Source organism: Augochlora pura, chromosome 5, assembly GCF_028453695.1.
Source record: "Augochlora pura isolate Apur16 chromosome 5, APUR_v2.2.1, whole genome shotgun sequence".
NCBI lineage: Eukaryota > Metazoa > Arthropoda > Insecta > Hymenoptera > Halictidae > Augochlora > Augochlora pura.
In genome coordinates, this window is record NC_135776.1 from 14,457,219 (window position 1) to 14,476,943 (window position 19,725).

Below are 19,725 nucleotides of genomic sequence, written 5' to 3' on the forward strand. Positions count from 1 at the left end.
ACTAAGGCAAGAAGGGTAAAATCGTCTATAGTGAGACAAGTAGTTCAATATCGTCTGTAGTGAAACGAAGAGTACAAAATCATACATATTAATAAAAATAAAATACCACTGTCTACAATCGCTCAAATAAAATATAAAACATGAATAGCAGACTTTATTTAAACACGTATTATAGTATTGTCCATACTTAAACAAACATTGTGAATTTTTTTACAAAATAAACAAATAAAACAACAATTCATTACACATAATAAAACAAAATGTAACTGCATGTAAGGCAACAAGCATTGTAACAATACATAAAAGTAACAAACAACTTAGTATCTATTATAAAATAAATAATTCACAACTATATATCTCCGCATAAACAGCACATAGGCTTCTGTTGTCACAGAAATGTTATAATAAAAAAACAACTAGACTAGTCATACCAGTGTAAAACGACAGATTACTGTAACCTACTTGTCTGATAAATCTCAGGCCATTCTACTTATTTGGAAGGCCAATGGCTGCACTCTACATTTCTGGTTATAGATCGACCTATTCTACTTGTTCGATCACGATCGCCCTATTTCACGGGTCTATCTACATGCGGTGAACATGTCTGGCTACGAACGGTCTAGTACTACTTGTCTGCCTGCAGGCAACTAGTCAAGCCGCGTGTCGCCGTATTCTACTTATTTGGCCACATAATGTCCGCTCGACCTCTCTTCTCTCCTGTTTAATCTGTTTACCTTGCAATATTCATAATTGTTATAAATCAATACACACAGTCAACGTGTAATTAATGAAAATTCGACTGCCAGTGCTATTTGCTTGAGCCAGTGACCTAAATATTAGTATATAATAGGTTATATATATTAGAGATTCATAATAGAATAAATAGGGATTTATTATAGAATAAAATAGAGATTTATTACAGAATAACTACAGATTTATTGTAGAATAAATACAGATTTATTGTAGAATAAATAGGGATTTATTATAGAATAAATAAAGATTTATTATAGAATAAATAAAGATTTATTATACAATAAATAAAGATTTATTATAGAATAAATAAAGATTTATTATAGAATAAATAAAGATTTATTATGGAATAAATAAAGATTTATTATAGAATAAATAAAGATTTATTATAGAATAAATAAAGATTTATTATAGAATAAATAAAGATTTATTATAAATCCATAATAGATATTTTCATAAACTCTCATTTCAGCTAAGTTGCATTGAAATAGCTCCACGGGAACGTGTCTCAAAATTAATGTGAACTATTGCTATGAATTCGTGTAATTTCTTTTGATTTTTTTCAGGTGTCCGTGGTTGAAATTTATTACACAATTTATACAATAATTATATAATATTTCTCTAATATTTGTATAATGTTTCTATAGTATTTCTATAATATTTCTCCAACATTTCTATAATATTTCTATAATATTTCCATAATATTTCTACAACGTTTCACCAACTATCGCATCCAACAAAATTATAAAAATAATATTTCTAAATACAAATACATCCAATTTGAAATATCGTCGCCTACGTCATCTAATTCTCAAATAAAGGTGATATCGCCCTTTGGTCCGCGAAATGTTGGCAGAGTCCCATTACGAGTAGACGAGCAGCGACGTCCATTCACCGTTCGTGGAAACCCGTAATGAATCGTTCGGACGCGACTTAATACGTTTGATCCCGGCGGAACGGCAGAAAACAAACGAAATATGCTCGACGGGGAGGCGCGTTAAACCGGCTGTTGACAGTCGGCCAGCGACAATGGAAATTGCGGGCATGAAACGCCGTCGCTGAGAGCGTCTTTCGCGCCTGTCGCCTTTAAATTGCTCGCGGTGTACTCGACCGGTCGTGCGCGGATAGGCGGGATGGTCTTTTTGAGCCGCGTATAAAAGCTCTCGACTCTCGGGTCTACCTTCCAGCCTACACCGCCGTCTCGCCGTCTCGTTCCCGTTGGCTCGCCTCTGCGGTTCTACGCCACCACTTTATTAGTGATGGGATCAACCGTATCGCGAGTCTCATCGGCACGCGGTCCCTCGTGATCAATAGACTGCTGATTTTACGCGTTCGCCGCTCGCACGATGTGCATCCGGCACTACTCGCGGCTCTTAACGACGCCGCGACACGCTCGCTGCGACCGTTTATTTCCCCGATGATCTTCCAAGTTATCACCGGACCACGGTCTCCTGCATTTACGACGCGATTAACCCTTTGCCGCCGTATTCGTACTAGCCGTCGCGCTGATCAGAATTAATTTTCGATAGACGGAAGCTTTTCACAAAAAGCATTGATTAGTTCTTGAGGTTAATAAATATGATTTAAGTATGTAATATTTTATGTATATATTTAATATAGAAGTATGCGACGTACGTGCGTACAAATATACACGTCGACAATATTTAAGTATAATATTATAAGTGTATTAGAATAATATTGCACGTATAATATTATAAGTATAGTACAATAAGTATAATATTAATATTCATACGACAATATTTACGTATAATATTATACTTATAATATGATAATTATAAATATGATAATATGATAAATATAATATTAATATTCATTCAACAATATTTAAACAAACACAATGTGCCACCAGGTGATAGATTCAATTTAATATGTCACTTGATTAAAAGCTGCAGATATCGCAGTAAAAAATGCTGATAAAAATAAAAATATTGCTGATAAAAATGTTTATAAAAAGAATACCATGTCAAATATCACTGCTACGATAATTTTTAAGTTTAAATGATAAATCTTGTTTCATTAAATAAATTGATTCGATTGCGCAGAATTGCTATGCTCGTTTGCACAGCGGTTAAAGTATTCATACAACGGGTACGGGAGATTTCTCTGTAATTAAGCAAGTAGATCCTGCGCTTTCCATAGCCAGACTAATGTAACACATGGCTCGAGCATGACGGATGAAACGGATACCGAGTTTAGTCGCGAACGAACGTAAAGTAAACGCAATCGTCTCAAATTAGATCGTCGTAAGGCGTGGCTCTCGTAGATAGACAAGTGGAACCGTCTCGCTGTTCCATGAAAAACAAACGTATCAACCGTAAAGTGTTCTAACATTGGAGGCAGAGCACTTCTTTCACTAATTATATAATTTTCACGCCAGCTTTGAAGGATCAGGAATTAATTTACCGAATTAAAAGGTGATTAATGAAACTGTCGCCTCTCATTGATCTTCACTTTTAACTCTTCCAACTTAAAGTTTTAGAAATTTCTATTCACATATAACTATTAGTTAGAAAAGAATTTAATAATTTACTAGTTATTAATATGTAAAACTAAGACAATAATAATTAATATATTGATCAGAACATTAACTAAGCCGGAACTATTGATCTCAGTTCGTCCGGCAGTTCCGGCTCTCTTAATCAAATAAATCCATAAAAATCAATCAATAAAAATTAAGAAAGAAGACATTCAAGAGACACTTCCAGATCTGGCGAAGATTTCTAACGACACTGTCATCCAGAACGTCTGCTCCTAAATTATATTATTCATTCGAGAACCATCCCCTAACCATTCCCAGCTTTTTACAATTAACAATACAACTTCGACAAAAGAGTTAAAAGAGTTAACCGATCTCCGCCAGACTCTTTCATTAATTATTCCGGCATCAAGAAACGGATTATCATCCAAGCTCGTCCGATCTCGCCGAGTCCGCTTCAGAGTTCCGAGAGCCGGCACTTTTATTTCCCGCGCGTCCCGGCCCAAACAAAAGAACGCGCTTTCGTCTCTCAGTCATTCTAAGCCCTTCACCGATGACGGGACTAACTGTCGTGGAAATACTATACGGATAAGCACGCGAGATTCAGGGAGCGTGCTTCAGCCACCCCTTCTTTTGTCACACGGCCCGCGAACGAGGGATGATTTCCCTCTTTCATGCGCGCGAGCAACGAGAACGTGATTTAGGAGCAGCTTCAACGCGGACTCTCGTCGTAACAAGCTTTTTCCAGCTCGTGACGTGTCAAATTAAACTCGTGAAAAGACATTTCGTCCTCCCCAACTTCCCCCCCCCCCCCCCCACCAACGGGGCGAAGGAATAGCCCCTCGATCGCGATATTAACCGCAGACGTAAACAAATTCTGCCGTTCCCCGTCGGTACTCAGTTATTGCTAACCGTTTGCGCTTGAGGCTATTTTTCACTCCATTTATTATCATTCAATTTTATTTAATTGGTTTTTGTATTGTATATATTGTGATATAGAATATAATGTTAATATATGTATTATATATGTGCGATAATATAAGTTAATACGTAAATATAATTTATATATAATATTTAATAGATACTATTGGGGTATATACCATATCATTTATATTATTATGTAATATATACGGTACATTTAAATGTTAAGGAATCTGAGTACTGAAATAGGCAGTTATTAGTGTATACATTATGTTAGTAGTCAGACAAGTAGTGCTGCACTGTCCGCAGCCAGCCAAGTAGTACGAAATCAGAAGGAGAAGTAGTACAAGATTTCTCCTAATCAGACGAGTAGTACAAGATTTCTCCTAATCAGACGAGTAGTACAAGATTTCCATAGTAAAACAAGCAGTACAAGGTTGCTCATAGACTAACAATTAGTACGAGATTGTTCAGACAAGTAGTACAATACTGCTTATAGTTTAACAAGTAGTATGAGATTGCTCATAGACTGACAAGTAATACGTGATTGCTCGTAGTCAGACGAGCAGTACAAGGTTGCAAACAGACAGACAAGTAGTACAGGATTTCTCGTAGTCAGCCAAGTAGTGCAAGATTGATCATAAACAGACAAGTAGTAGGAGACTATTCGCAGACAGACGAGTAGTACAAGATTTCTCGATGTCATACAAGTAGTTCAAGATTTCCCTTTGTCAGACGAGTAGCAAATGATTATCCATAGTCAAACAAGTAGTGTTACTAATATAATATGAATAAATAATGTATAACATATAATAAAAACAAAAATATAAATACATAATAATGTAAATAATAATATAAATAATTGACATAGTTTACACACATTAGTACTACATGCTGCTAAATTAGCAAATAATAATAAATAATTAGCAAAATATATATTAATCGCTACACTATCGCTACATACAATCATTCACGCACTCCAACACCTCTTGCAATATTTTAAATCTTTCTCCATTAATTAACAACTACAGTGAAAGAGCGGCCAGCAAAATCTTGAAGACAGCGATCGTCGCACTCGACGCGGTGTATCGCGGTACGAAACGGAACTGCGAAATCCGCGTGCGGACACCGCACGCGAAACGTGATTACCCAGCCTGGTTTCGTACTCCAACCGCGTCAGTGTCGAGCAATTTCCTTAACTCACGTACAATACCACTCGGCGCGGTCGAAAAAGGCGGCCGTCGCAACGTCTGGAGGGAGAATAAAAATACATCTTGCCCCGCTAACGAGTGTCGTAGAGAATGCCCGCTAAAACCGAGAGACACCCTGTCCCGTCTCGTTTCGCTCCTATTCAACCTGATCCCGTCCTCGAGCAACAATTTCCCCTGCGATTCTTTCGACGTTAATCGCCCGCGATTCCGGCAGCCTTCGCGTCGCGCCCCGATCGATCCCCCCCGCGTTTTGCTCTTCCCGAAAATATTCAACCGCGCTGCACCCATCCCCACCCCTCTGCACCCCTGACCGACCCTGCTAACCCCTTCGGTTTTTTCATCCTCCGCACGATTCAATTACTCGGAAACTGGAGCCGGACGCGACGCGTTGCTCGCGGAAATGTTTCGACGAGCGAGGGACGCGGCGACAACCCCCGAAAATTTTATAATATCGGTATACCTTGTTTGGTCGAGTCAACAACCAATAACATAATTTTGTTAAATGGCGGCGCGTTCGTAAATTTCTTTCCGAGGAATTCACAGATAATTCTCTAAATGAATTTAATCTGGTAAGATTAAAATAAGTATAAGTGAACCAATAAAATTATTTATTAAGTGTTCTCGATAAATTTATATTTAATTAATATGTTAAATTTGAATTTTATCATTTATTTACTGTTTAAACGGTTATTAACAATATTAAGAACGTTGAGCGCCGTGACAGTCGATTTCTGACCAATTTTGAAATGTTTATTGCAATATATTTGAACAAACTGAATTTGACTAGAATATTTCGTATACGAAAAAATTCCTAATGCCACGCCCTAGGATAAATATTAATTTTCTAGATTCGCTTTAATTAATTAAATTCTTTGAACTATGTCTAGATTTTTTTATTGTCGGCGCTGAATATTTTAATGTAATAAATATTCAAACTCGAACTGTAGTAGAAAAATATGTATATGTACGGTTGGTAAATGATTGCGGTGAGGATTGTTTATTGTTAAAATAGGACGCGAATGTATAGTTGAAGGGCAGGGCGACGTATTTCAGTAATTATCTATTGGACGAAGAGGGAAATGGCGGCGGTTCTCCGATCGGCGATTAGCCCTCGAATCCGCCGATCCTATTAATCGTTTTGTTTTCCGTCGGCTTATCCCCGACAAAAGGACAGCCTGGGCGTTAATCAGATCATCATTACACATACACGTGTAGAAGGAGTTTGTGGACGAGTGGCGCGGGCTCGCACACAGGTGGATCATGTTGTCCGAAGCGTCGGATGAACTTATTGACCATTGAACCGTGCCTCGCCGCCATACCTACTGCAACTTGTAACAGGCGATTGGCAAAGCTGGGTCGCGTGAAACGGTGACCAGCCACAATGTAATTCCTCGTGTCTTATAAACAATTTCGTTGGTCGAAGAATTTCGTTTTCAGTTTGGATTTCGAGTAATTTCTCGTCTAAATTTTTTAGTTTCGATTTCGAAAATTTTCTAGAAACTCTTCAGATTTCTTAGATTTAGTTTAATCGTTTATAAATGTCAACAATGTTTATAATATTTTCGAAGTTGTCAATTATAGAGAGAAGGTATATTAATATATTAATATATTAATATGTATTATTATTAATACGTTATTATATATTGTTGTATATTATAAATTGATATATTTTTATATATTATTAATGTATTTTTGTTATAATACATTATTATAAATATATAATTATATATTACTATATATCATTATTAAAATATTAATTATAAAGATAATAGATAATGTTATTAGGCAAAGGTAATAACAGGTAATATTATTAATATTACCGTAATAATGATAGGAAATAATTTCTACCTCCTTTGAAGTAAAACGGCTTAACTATTCAGAAATATTTCCGTGAGAATCTCATTTATAATTCATAATAAATTTCGCATTTTCAAAGGGAAAAATTCCTTCATTTTTGTGTTAAAACTCTCGTAATAAGTTAATCATTCTGATTCATTATGATAAATTTGTTATCAGTTTAACTAAATAATTATTTAATAAAACGTACTCGCGGATAAGACAATTCATTACTTAAATAATAAAACTACACGGATAACTTTTTTTCCAAATGACTCTCGTGTTCGTATCATGAATTATTTTAAATGTGTCACCTTGCACGTGTCCCTTACATGAACGCCAAGGGAAATTGGAAAATAATCGATGGATATTAATTACAAGATTTAATATCGGCGACCAACCTCGCACGGGCTTACAGATCGTAGTTGCAGTTTTCTTTTTTTAATTAATTAGAATTAAGCTTAGACGTGCGACAGTCGAATCTGTTCTTCCCAAAGGAATCAGACGATACATATGTATACCTTCCCAGAAACATTATTGTAAGGTCCCTCGTAACTAAAAATATTCCTTGCGTTTCTATGTTATTGTAATTGAACAGTCGATGTTTATGTATTTTTAAAGTATGAACAAATTGGAACTTGTCAACGCAAGGGTTATTTTTAGGTACCCACATTCGATTGCTTTTGGTTTTTAGATATGTTATAGAGGACCAAAAAAATAAAGGCATATATTTATTTTATATCTATATTATTATGTTTGTAGTGCTATATTTTATATTGTTATATTTATATTATTATGTTTATAATATTCTATTTATTAATCGTGAGAACAGGGGTGTCGATTTTCACGCCCCTATTCATTTATTGCTAAATGTAAAAGATCGACCATCCTATCATCGAATAAATCTGTTTCATTAGTTTTCAAACAAGCGTGAAGCGAGCTTCATGAGCAACGCGTGCAGAAAGCTGCGTTAATTTACGACCGTTTCTTATAATATTATATTGGCTAAATTAAAATAAATAAGAATGAACAACAAGTAATGTAAGGAATAAAGGATAATTGGATTTAGTTCCTTATATTATATTATGTCATATTATACTATACTATATTATACTATACTGTATACTGTACTATATAATATTATACCATACTGTACTATATAATATTATACCATACTGTACTATAATATATTATACTGTACTATATAATATTATACCATACTGTACTATAATATATTATACTATAGTAAACTATGTTATACTATAGTATAATATAATATATTGTACTATACTTTACAATATTATATCATGTTATTCTTTCACTACGAGAAATTTGTTACTAAATAAATTGCTTTCGTTTCTCGTCCTCGTTGTCGCAAACTAATTCACGAAAATTGAGTTCAGCCCGCTTTCTACTAATTAACGAAGGGTGTTTCCGTACGATACAGTGTTGCAGCGAAACAGCCCCTGAAAATCGAAACTCGCATAAATGTCCGCAGTCCGGTTATCGAAACAGCATCAATAACATCAGTGAACACGTGCGCGTTAGAAAGAAGCAGTCGACGTGCACCAATATAAATACGCGATACGTTTCATGTCGCCAGTAACGATAACGTCGGTCGGCATGATGCACGATACTTTGACGGCGACGACGCGACGCCGTGTATTTTGCGCGTATATTGCGGTAATCGTGAAAGCAGAGGCACGAATGGCGGACACGCGGCGATACCTTGAATTAGTAGTGCCACCAATCATCCACGCTTAGTAGGAGATTTAACAATAATTATACCGTCGATTTATTCATAACAGACATTCGCAAACGTTGTGGAATGTGGTAGAAATTTGAGAAACGTTGAACGATACTTGTATGCTTTTTCTTTATTTATTAAAGCTGCCGAGACAGAATTTGTTGATTTATTAAAATTTCTGTGACAAAATTTGTTAGATTGTGAAAACTGTCGAAACAAAATTTGTTAATTTATTAAAACCTCTGAGACAGAATTTGTTAATTTATTAAAGCTACCGAGACAGAATTTGTTAATTTATTAAAGCTACCGAGACAGAATTTGTTAATTTATTAAAGCTACCGAGACAGAATTTGCTAATTTATTAAAGCAGCTCAGACAAAATTTGTGAAATTAACAAAACTGCTGAGACAAAATATAATAATTTATTAAAGCTACTGATAGAAAAGTTACATAAAAATTTGCAACTAACTCCTATTTTTCACAAAGAGACAGGACAATCTCGCAAATATTTCATTTAACGTGATCCTTTCGAAAGAAGTTCAAACTATTCCAATTAAACATTCTTTTAACAAAAAAAATCGATGTTCTTTGTGCACGGTTTATTTCAATTTAGTACGATTCAAAGAATCTTTTAAATCTCTGTTCAACGCGTACTCTTGAAAATGGACTACTTAATTCTGCTTCCGTAGAAATTGATTGCAATATGTTTCAATAAAATCTAATTGACCTTTAAACGCATTTTGTTGTCCGTGCTGGCAACGAGCTCGCATATATGCGAGATGACGGAATAAATGATTTTTTTCGCGCGAGACAGAAAATGTGTATTTCTAAAACTTTATCAGTCACGACTCTTGGCTTCGACGGCAATATCCAGACGCGCCTCGTGAAAGGATCGCCTATAATCGAAGGCGCTGTGCAAAATTAGTTTTTAATCGCTCTTTTGCCAGTCTTAACTGTCCGCCGGATCTCAATTTATCCGAGCTATTTGTTCCCCGATTAAACCGATTAATCGACAACCAACTGGACTTCCTTTATCGGTTTAAAAAGCGGACCTTATCTTACGAAAGTTGATAACATTGGGTAAGTGGCGCTAACGAGGCTTTGAACGTGAAGGAAGACGATATAAAATTAATTTCATAATGCTATAAGATGTTTTCGGTAAATTTCAAATTTTAACATTTAGTGTAATTTTATTTTAATAATTAGTTTTCCATTCTATTTCATTAATTTAGTTGTATTTATTTTCTCTTTTATTCTATTTATTTTTTATTCTTCTGTTCTATTTATTCTTTATGCTTCTTCTAATCGTTATTATTATTTATCCTTCCTTTTATTATTACCGTTTTTATTATTATTGATGTAGTTACATCACTTATTATGAATGATTGTAGAAGTAACTCTGGAAATTGTACTCAGTAAATATTTAATATTTTAAAAAATCTACCAAACGATAAAATTCTGATAAAATTACGTAAATTTAATTTCATATGCACTACATAAACATAACATAATAAAGATAAAAGAATATTATCTCAAAGTTATGTCAAGTATGAAATAAACATAAAATATTATTATCTCAAATTTCCGTCAAGTATTAAATAAAAACAAAATCATATTGTCTCAAAGTTATGTCAAGTATTAAATAAAACAAAATAATACTGTTATCACATAGTTGTATCAAGTAAAAGTAATATAATAAAAATAATATAACACGGTTGAATCGAACGTCTTCATTTTCTGGTTACAGTCTCGAGTTCGAAGGGTTAACTTCTGTTCCCTTGCGGTCGATCTTCGATTGCGATAAATTTTCCTAACAGCCCGATGTCTCTGAAATTTCTGTGTCATTATAAAGACTACCGTCCATTACGTAATGTACTACACGGCACCGAGGAGCGCGTCCTCGTACGGAATGCGGTTCCTACTGGTCAGAATATTGGCACCATCTTAGGGTATGATACGTGCCTAAGCACGCTTGTTATCTATCGGCTGGAGCAGCTCACGCGTTTCCAACACACACTTGGCGCATCTATTACAACATTCTTACCTATTGGTATTGCAGCCGCTTACCTAGAGACACGATACCTTCCCTTTACCTCACGCTATCTTCGAGGGAGCTCTCCTCAGAACCGTACGCTACCTCTCGAAAACGTGCAGCTATTCTATGCATACAGGGTGTCGCATTCCTATCGGACTACTAAACTGTTTTCAATGCTTTTCGAAACAAAAGTATACTTCACATAAATCCAGTATACATTTATTTCGATTTTTAGCAAACTTTTTCACTTTTGCGTGTTTGCATAATAATTTGCTAATAATTTGCTTCTTTATCTTTATTTTGCACAAGCTTGTTTAAGTGGGTGAATCGAAATTTATTTGTTTAGAATTTAAAGGAGTTAGGGGATTTATTCGTATATTCAATAGCGTGTAGGAGCATTAATGTGTATTATAATATTATTTAATGTAATACATATAGGAACATTAATATACATATGATATAATGTAATATAATATATAGGAATATTAATTTGTATTATGATGTAATTTAATATAATATATATAGGAACATTAACGTGAATTATAATATAATATATAGGAACATTAATAGCTATTACAAAATAACCTGACATACTATAATACATGAAGGAAAATTATGCATTGAAATTGGTGATTCATTGTAAATATTCCAATAAATAAAACAGTGAAAATCAATCGTCGAGGCCCAGCGCGAGGTCTTCACGGAGGAATTTCGAATTAGAAAATTCGAGTTCAATTCTATTTCATCCCGCAGCACGATTAAATGAGCTTTTAATATCGGAATTATCGAATCGTAGTTGAGAAACTTATTACTTCGCACTTCACTTCGTCGATCAATGTGAACTTAATTAAATCGATCTATATTCAGATCCAGATTCGTAAAATACTGTACTGAAAATTACGACACGCCGACTCATACTTCGCAATATAGGCAAGTCGGTGAAACTCATTTAATATCAGGCATTCGTTATAATACTTTTGTAATATTTGAAGAATTAAGAATTATGCAAATTAGATTATAAACGCTGCAAAGCTCTTTTAATTTACTTTTAATTTACGCGACACAATTTTATTTTATATATTTATATATTTTATTTTATTTTATATATTTGTTTATTTCATTTTATTTTACAGACAAGTATAAAATTGCATAACAAGAATTGCACACAGTTTTCAGTCTATTTGTAATAAATGACGGAAATCGAATTTTTATAACAATCTTTACGGATAATAAAAATTATCCACTATGTTTCTAAGATATATAAGTTAATTAACAGCAAATTCTTCTTATGAACAATGTTTACCAGCCGAAAACAGATCACATCTCTTTTCATAACAAAATGCTGCGATCCTAAACGGATAAAATCCTCAGACTAATCACGCTGAACACTAGATCTTCGTAAAAGAATAACCACTACTGCGCCGACTCTATCCGCGCAAAAATATCAGAAACACCTTCGCTTCCTGTCCCAGTTCCACACAGACGCACGTGCGCGCGAGCCGTGGCAGTTCGTATTTCCGACATCAGACGTCCCCGCGATAATGCAACACCTTCCTGCAGCCTATAGAAGCGAAAACGAACGTGGCCTCGTCGTCCCGCAGCTAGAAAGCCGAAACAAGAAAGAACCTCTCTCACGTATCATTCCAATTTCCAGCGTGTAAATAACAGAGAGACGCGGCGTCAATTTTTCGTTCGAATCGAATGAAGTTTTCCGGCGGGGGGGCTGGGACGGTGTCTCGCGGTCGTATCCGCGAACAATAATACCCGATCTGGAGCGACGATCAGCCCGGGGGTACCTCTCTCTCTCGATCGGCAATCGCGGTGCATCGCGCGCCGTCCCCGCGCTACGCGTCGGTGAATCGCGCCCCGCGCGGATCGTCGATTGTGCGCCGGCGGGAGGGCCGCGAAGACGCTCGGCATATTTATATTTCAGAATTTTCATTGTGAATCGGTTTCTGGGCCACGAGATACGGACCGCGACGAGCGCGCGCGCGCGCGCGGCTGAGTTCGGAGCCTCCTATTGAAAACCGGCCGCGCGGTCGGCCGTGAGTAGTACTGTCGTTCGATAAACGGCGTCTTTCGGTTCAAAGATAAGAATCTCGGATTCGAGGTCAGCCAAGCAGTCCTCGAGGCCTCCTTTGGCCATCGGCAAATTTCGAAAGGGCGCTCGACCTCGTGCGAGCTGGCTACCGGCGCCCCCCCTCCTTCTCCTTCTCCTCCTCCTACGCCACCACCCCTCTGTCACCTGTCCGCATAGATGCACCCGGCGGCACCTGTCCCTGTGCCGATGGGCCGCGCGAGTACACACACGCGAACGTATCTTGAACGGGACTTGCACAATCGAGATGAATTGATGCGACATCGCCGCCGGAACGACGAGAGACAATATCTAATATCGAGAGGGAGGGGGGAGGGTGACGGGGGTGGCGCATGGTCGAGGGGTGGCTCGTATTGTAAGTAGCTTTCCTTTTCTCTCATGCTCGTCTCTTGCTCTTCTTCTTTTCGTTTTTAATATGCCCGCGACCAGCCCCACTCGTTCTTATTCTACCATCTGCTGAAAGGGTTGCTGCAAGGGAGGGGGGGCGGTTGACTCAATACGGAAGGTCAAGCGTCCTCCCGGCCAGACAATGAACCACTTCTCGCCGTGTACAATGTGTGTCCAGCCTCGGCGTGGACGCTCGATTATTTCGCGGCTTCTGCCCGCGGATTTCTCTGGCGGGTCTAACGGGTGGCGGGGTGGTTTGGTGCGGCCGATCTATGGACCTAATCGCGATCGGTAGGCGATAGGCACGCTGTGGTATTTTAGGGAAGATTTATCTTTTTTATTTATTTTAATTATTGTGGTATTTTGTCGGCGCTATTGGTTCCCGGGATCTGCTGCTACTAATTCTTTCGGGGTGGCATCTGTGGTGTTTAACCCTTTGCGATCGAGTTTGAGATAAGAGAGAGAAATCATTTTGTTCGTTGGAGAAATTGTTGCGAGTCTGTTAGCTGTTGTACGAGTTGCAAAATTTAGTTACGTAACGCATGAAATGCATTAAGTTGTGTGAAATGGAAACGCTGTGAGTTTTTGGGAAGATGTATTTTGGACCTCGAGCAAATGGTTAAAAGGTGGTCGATATAGATATTTTGTATTTTTATGATCTTGTTTTGTTGTTGTATTTTTATTCTGAGTAATTAATAGTTAGTACAATATTTAGATAGTATAGTATTTTATAAAATGTAACTACTGTACCGAATACAACAAAAATAAAAAAGGAAGTTTGAATAAATCTTTGGATATTATAATTTTCTTTGTCAATCTTAGTTCATATGTATTGTCAATTATAATTTAATAGCTCTGCTGTTTTAGTAACTAATTAACATAAAGCAAGGAAATAACTGTATCCATGGTAACAGTCTTATTATATATAATAATACAGTAAAATGTTGCATACAAAATTCTTTAAATATAAATAACATCATCTTAACTACCATAAATCACTATACAAAATTACCTAAATAAAATTGTTACGTATTATTATAAATTATTAAAATATTCAAGGAGTACAACAATAACTCTGTATAACAATAAATCTTAAAAATCGAAGATTCTTCAAGGGGAAAATAGAGATAATTTTCCCTCCGCTAGATGGCGAAATTTCTCGCTGCTAAAAATGCGAGTAGAGGGTTATATCTACCCAGTGGCGTGATTATTTCATTACACTGGTTTCCCTTCAAATCACGTATAAATCTTTCGCCTTTTACTAAAGATTTCCGTGGAGGGGGACGATTGATGTGTCTACAGTAACTATTTTTTATAGTACCCGACGCAAGTTGGGTCATTATGTAATGAAAACAAGTGTTTTTTTAGCTTCCACTTATTCGAGTGATTCGAATACTCGTATAATTCACAAATAACAGAATTATATCCTATTCTGTTTCATTCATTCAATATATTTCCATATATTATATAAAGTATATAGAATGATGCCTGAAATTTCCAAAATCAGTAATTACTATTGACAATAGCTTAAGTATAATTAATAAAAGTATTTAAATAATAATAATGGCAACAACAATTGCTATGCAACAAGTTTTCCAATACCGAGTATAACAATTACAATTTATAACTATTAAAAAGAAAACGAGAATTGCGGATTCGTATAACCATTGCTGAAGCATTTAAAAGCATTAGAATAATAATAATACTAATTGTTATACAACAACTTTGACAATATTGATTGTAAATATTTGTTTGTTTTCGACCCTCGGTTATGTCAAGGAGAATAATGCTGGCTGTGTGTGTGTGTGTGTGTGTGTGTCATATCCAAAGCCACGGCTCGTGTTTCCTCGTCTCTGGCGTGGCATAAAGTAAATGAGGTAAACCGTTTAAACGATTAACGAGACTTTATTCGGAGACACAGAGGAGCACGTTCGCAATGTTCATTACAGTGCCGCATTCATGCCGCTATCATACTTATTAACACTTTATTCGACGGTATTGGAGCAACCCGTGCTTCCGATCTTGATAGTTCGCAGAATATGCATCATTCAGCTTTGCCGCTGTCTCTGTGTTTCTACGTGGAATATGTATTTCGTGTTACACGACACCACACAGAATTCCGGAAATTTATGCATTTGCCATGTAGAACACAAATGTGTTTTCTATTGCGTACATATGTATTTCCAGTTAATATTTATTCAGAACTGTTGCACTTACAATTTAATATTGAAATGTTACGTTACTTTTATTTTACGGTCACGCAATCATATCTTTACTCATAATTTTTTATGTATGACAATTAACATCAAAATATTATGTTAACGTCGTTGTACAATCTTAATATTATATTTATAATTTGAATTAACATTTACTCAACTATTGTTCTCACAGTTCAATATTAAAATATAACATTTAACATCATTCTACAGTCTTCCTACTGTATTTAAATTTTAAAATAATATTCACCAAGAAATTATTGCACTCACAATTCAACATTAAAATTTTAAATTACTTTCACAGTCACACTATCCTTGAGGAATTTGCTAACTCTGCTGTTAAATACGGCACTCTGTGCGCAAAAGTATAATCATTAACTTCAGTTTTACACTAAATGTTCTATGTACCATAAGGATATGTAATATACAAAAGTTGTGTGTACAGTAATAATACTAGTTCGACTAAATTTTATTTATAACCATTTCTGTTGTCTGTTCACGCAATTTTGCCTGCAACTGTATGTGTACTGAGAACATTTTTATTCTTTTTATTTCCAGTAATAGGAAAATTTAGAAAATTGTATTTTAATGTGTAGCATAGTATAATATAGTATGGTATAGTATATTATATTTAGTATAGTATAGAATAGTACAGTACGGTATAGTATAGTAGAGTGCAGTACAATTCAGTACGAAACAGTACAACACAGTACAACAAGGTACAATACAGTATAATACAGCAAAATACAGTAAAGTACAATATAATACCATAAAACTCCACAATTACTAGCCCCACCAATCAAATGAAAGTACTAAATTATTATCATATCGCAATGACGAATGCTATTGCAATTATTCCGGTCGACCTATCATAAATTTAAAAACATTACTTCCGGCCGGGATTTCGGCGAAACCTGCCACCGGGATGTCGGCGAAGAAGCAATGCACGTATCGAGGGGGTGTACAACAGCCAGAGAGCATAGCTTCATATCGACCGCCCCGTGGCATCATGGGCCCGAAACGTGGCCGCGTCTTGCCGATGGAATGTTTTCCGTCCCCGTTCTGGGATCGCGACGCGTCCCGTCCTCTACTGCCAATGAAAATAGAGTTCGCCGGACAAGTTTCGAGAGTGTATTTGAAATTGGGGCTGGATGCGAGAAAGCCTCGTGATTTATTTGCTGGCAGAGACGAGCCGGTTGCCACCGCGGCATTTTTGTTGTCCCGCGGAAAAGGAATCGTTCGACAGATATTGGGATAGAAGTTGCGTTTCGGATAGTCGCTTTGACCCGCCCGATTCTTCGCTTATGAATCCTTTAGCGCGAGCATCGAGTTGCAAAGCCCGTTGCGAACCGCGATTCTCTTTATCTCGATCAAAAGGAAAATTATTCGACTCGGGTAGAGAGCATATTTGCGCTCTGTTGTAAACAATTTAAACGAGCGAAGCGCTTGAAAGCGATATGAAGTTTTGCATTGCAAAAGTATTGGAGGAATCGAATCAAATTGTTAGGATAATTATATTGAAAGATTTATTTATTGAACGTATCAAAAGAAATTAGGAGTTGCGCGAGCTTTACTCTCGTATCGAATAAATAAGAAATGGATTGAATAAATTTGTTACAATTTTCATATTTCCTCAGCATTATGTGATAATTGGTAACTTATTAATTGCCATTTTAATCGATTTTTATAGGTATTTTACCGGGAAAAAGGCGATTTATAGGTTATACGTTGATTAAGGGTGGGATAAAGGTACTTGTCACAATAGTGACAAGCTTTAATTGCATTTATTTCTACTATTTTCATATTTCCTCAGAAATTAATAAAACCTCAGTAACATATATCTCTCTTGTTCGTGTAAAAAACGTATCAAACTCGCGTATCTACGCCTTCGTTTTTTTTAAACAGTTATCGTCCATGCAACCACGATGGCGACGAATTTATTCGATGTTAATAATAATTTTTATTCCTCATTTTTTACATTATATCAGATCATTTCTTCGTGGAACACATATCGCAGGAGAATATATATAGCTGCAGCAGATTAATAATATTTATTATTATTATTCTCGAACGTCGCGCGGCATTTTAGTTGCAAAAAGGTGCATTGAACGTTCACCGTGCATTGTAGCTTTATTAAGTTGTCAGATTGTTCATGCACAATTTGATTTTAAACAGTTGTGGCAGCCTTTCCTTCAACGACGAATATTAGTCGAGCATTTTTATTCGCGGAATTAAACTGCACGATGCAGTAATAAAATTCTATTCGGTATATATAATTATATAAAATTATAATCGCGATATAAGATTTTATAAAATTATATTCGAGATATAAAACTATATAAAATCATATTCGCGATGTAAAATTATATAAAATTATATGTGCGATGTAAAGTTATATATAATATATATCGCGATATAAAATGATTTGCGAAGCAGTGCGAAAAAGTTCGATAAAATAACGAAGAACGAAAGACAGATACTCGGGCACGGTTGTCGAGCGGGGAAGAACAAAAATGTTCACAAGTCATTGTTCCCCGGAGATAAGCTTCTTAAAAGGGGAAAAGGAAATCAGCCGGGCGAGTCTGTTTTCTAGGTCAAAATGCGCTTTGCGCGCGAAACTAGACGGTTTTGGTGCATCCTGTTATAATTTCCAGTCCCTGATAAGCTTAAAACAGTGGCAAGCGACGCACCTTATACGCAAACCTAACTTTTCCTTCTGCAACCGGTGTTACAGTTTCCTATTTATTACGCGAATTTACTGTACTCCGCAATTATGCAATTACTGGACTAAAACATACGTACGGTAATTAACAATATCTTCTTTTTACTTGTTTTAGATCATTTTCAGGTAAAGCGTAACTATGTTGGTCGAATAGCTTACTTTAATATAGCGAGAACATAATTTATTAAGGAACAAGTATTAAATAAGGAGTATTGACTTTTAATATATATATTAAAATTTAACTATATTTCTTATCACGTCTTATACACGTCTTAATATATATATATATATATATATATATTAGATACAATATTATATAAAATAATATATATTATATTACACATATTAATACATTATAAAAATATTAACCTAACAGCTCCTTAAACTTCTTTAAAATAACCAATTCACCCCTGACCCAAAAAATAATAAAAAAATCACGTAATCGTTCAATTATCAATTAATAATTACAACTACACAGCTGATATGAAAATTAACATACCGTTCCCGCAATAAATACACATTAATTCCGACTGAGCGGTGCATAATAATTGTTCGCGAGAAGTGTCATTAATCAATCGTCAACAACGAAAGAACATCTGCAACGACCACGGACATACGCATACATATATACACACAGAGATATCAGCACCGGAAACACGAAAACAACGCGATCGCGGCCACATTCATCAAGATCGGATTTCCATAAGCGTTTAAGCATCATTATTTAAATGAAATGGCGCGAGCCCTGGTCGGTCGGCACGCGTGTGCGTCGCTGCTATTAACGAATTTCTAATTACTTATATAAATATCGGCTTGCCAATAACCACGCATTGTGCCGTCTACGCGCGCGCGCGCGTCGACGGATCCCGCGACAATGCCGCATTGTTGTTATTTCCTCCCCCGGGGCAAAGAATACCTACGAACTCGCCGCGTCACAAAAGGCTCCGTCGCCTGCCATTTTCCACCTAAAACTGTTGTAAATTGATGGCTGCCTATTCTGCGGACAGTTGGAAAAAGGGCGGGGCCCAGTTCTCTCTCTCTTTCTCTCTCTCTCTCTCTCTCTCTTGCAGGCGCGAACGCTTCGCTTCCGTTTCCTTTCAATTTGGATAAAGTTTCTTTAGCGGTTTCTTTCGGTTTTCGGCTCATTCAAACGATCACAATGAGCATTGTGGCCCGCTAAAGGAATCAATAACTACGAGGGGATCGAATGATGTGTCCACAGGAAATTCTGGCTTCCTCCGGACGAACTATCGCGACCTTTGCCACTCGCTTTTCGGCGGTCCGTGGAATAATACAATCACCTGA

General features: G+C 36.2%; 1 protein-coding gene and 1 non-coding gene across 2 annotated transcripts in view; both read left to right on the forward strand.

Moving 5' to 3' along the window:
* Positions 1-19,725, forward strand: part of Ih (hyperpolarization activated cyclic nucleotide gated potassium channel Ih) — a 233,206-nt gene that overhangs the window by 36,325 nt on the left and 177,156 nt on the right. The window lies entirely within an intron of this gene.
* Positions 14,698-14,819, forward strand: LOC144470641 (U5 spliceosomal RNA). Its single transcript, XR_013494171.1, has one exon. It is a non-coding gene; the product is annotated as a U5 spliceosomal RNA (small nuclear RNA).